The following is a 2,181-nucleotide window of genomic DNA, read 5'->3' on the forward strand; positions in this document are numbered from 1 at the left end:
GGTTTCTGTTCACCAGTCAATAGACTTTTGTTTATTTCTGATTTTGAACCATCACAAATCATGCTGCAGTGAAATTTTAATACAGGTTTTTGTGTGGTCAGGTTGTTTTTATTTCCATTAAGTGCATACCTATAAATGGGATTGTTGAGCCATCAAATGTACATTTAACATTTTAAGAAAATGACAAACTGGTTTCCATTGTGGCTGTAAAATTTGTTTTTCCTACCAGCAATGTACAGTCACCCTTCTTATCCACAGGCTCCATATCCATGAATTTAACCAACCTCAGATCAAAAATATTTTTTAAAAAAGTTACACTGTTGCTGACATGTACTATGTAATTAGGCCTGTTATGGTTGCATCTGTACTGAACATGTACAGACTTTTTTCATGTCATTAGTCCCTAAACAAGGCATTATCACAACTATTTATTTAGCATTTACATGTATTAGACATTATAAGCAATCTAGAGATGATTTAAAGGATTGTGTAAGTTATATGCAAAAACTATGCCATTTCATGTAAGGGACTTAAGCATCCCTGGATTTTATTGCGGGTGAGGAGTCCTCAACAAATCCTGAATCCTTATACAGGAGGAGGATTGTATATGAATCCCGTCACTCTATTTCCTCAAAAAACTTGGTTTTTGTCATTTAAAAAAAATTTAATTGTCCTAATAGATGAATGTTGTATTAGTTTTCTAGGGCTGCCATAACAAAACACTAGTCCTGTTGGCATACACAACAGACATGTATTTTCTCATTTTTCTTTTCTAATGTATGACTTCATGGCTTATGATTTTATATGTAAACCCTTGCTTAGTTTTAGGCCTCACAAATTTTTCTCCTTTCCTTTGAGAAATTTTATAGTTTTAGGTTTTACATTTACATCTATGGTTCAGTCTGAGTTAATTTTTCATGGGTTGAAGTTCATTTTTTACATATGGATGTCCAATTGCTCATTCGTTGGAAAGACTCCTTTTCTTGTTGAATTATCTTGACAACTTGGTCAAAAATGAATTAACTCTGTGTGGGTCTATTTCTGGACTTGCTGTTTTGTTACATTGATCTATATGTCTATCCTTTTCCCAATACGCATTGTCGTATTTACCACAGCTTTACATCAAACCCTGGGAGTCTAGTAGTATGTCCTCTATGTTTTATTTTTTCAAAAAATTTTAGTTGTTTTAGCTAAATGGCATTGACTTTAAATTTCAGAGTCAGTTTTTCAATTTCTACAAGGAAAAAGTCTGCAGGAATATTTATTGGTACTGTATTTAATAGGTAGAACCATTTAGGAAGGAATAGACTCATAACAATTGATTTTTTTTGAAACATAAGCTCATCTTCATAGAAAAACTACTCCTAAGATCCAGATGCCAATATCTACCTATTTACAGGACTTTCCCATTGGTTATGCTACAGGCATTTCAAACTCAGCCATTAAACTCTTGGCTTCTGCTTCTCATTTGGGGTTCACTCGTTACACAGTGAATTGGACCACCAAATGGTGCACCACCACTAACTGCTTTGGCCAAATAATTAGGATTCAACATTCATCCTTGTCTTTCTTTCACATATCATGTCATATCTTCATATCTAGCAGCAAATTCTATTTTTCTCTTCCATCAAAATTTGTCCTGAATTTCTCTGCCAACATCCTAGACCAAGAAATCGTGATATCCTGCCTAAGGTAAGGCAGTGGCTTTCTAACAGGTCTCCCGACCTCCAAACATGCCTGTTCTACCTACTATTCATAGAGAAGCCAGGGTGTTGTTTATAAAATATGAATTAAAAAGTATACACTCCCCCATGTATACAAACAAACTACCATAGCTTCCAAGTATAATTAAAAATTTTTTTAAAAAATTCCTTACCAAGTCCTAAGAGGGCTGTTGTGGCGTTACCAAATCCTAAATCATTTCCTCTGCCTTGTTCATTATACCACCGGTGCACGAGCATGCTTCCTGTTTTCAAATATCTTATTCATCTCACAAGGCTTGTGAACTTGTGTTTTCTTGGTCTAGAATGCTTTTACTCCAGATCTTCACATACCTTAGATTCTTCATTTCAATTTTGTTTCTCATCAAATATCACTACCTCAGAAAGTGCTGGGATTACTTCCCATGAAACTATAGACTTCAATCTCTCTATCACACCCTGCATATTCCTCTGTAGTTGT

This window comes from Myotis davidii, unplaced genomic scaffold (assembly GCF_000327345.1).
Source record: "Myotis davidii unplaced genomic scaffold, ASM32734v1 scaffold743, whole genome shotgun sequence".
NCBI classification, from domain to species: domain Eukaryota; kingdom Metazoa; phylum Chordata; class Mammalia; order Chiroptera; family Vespertilionidae; genus Myotis; species Myotis davidii.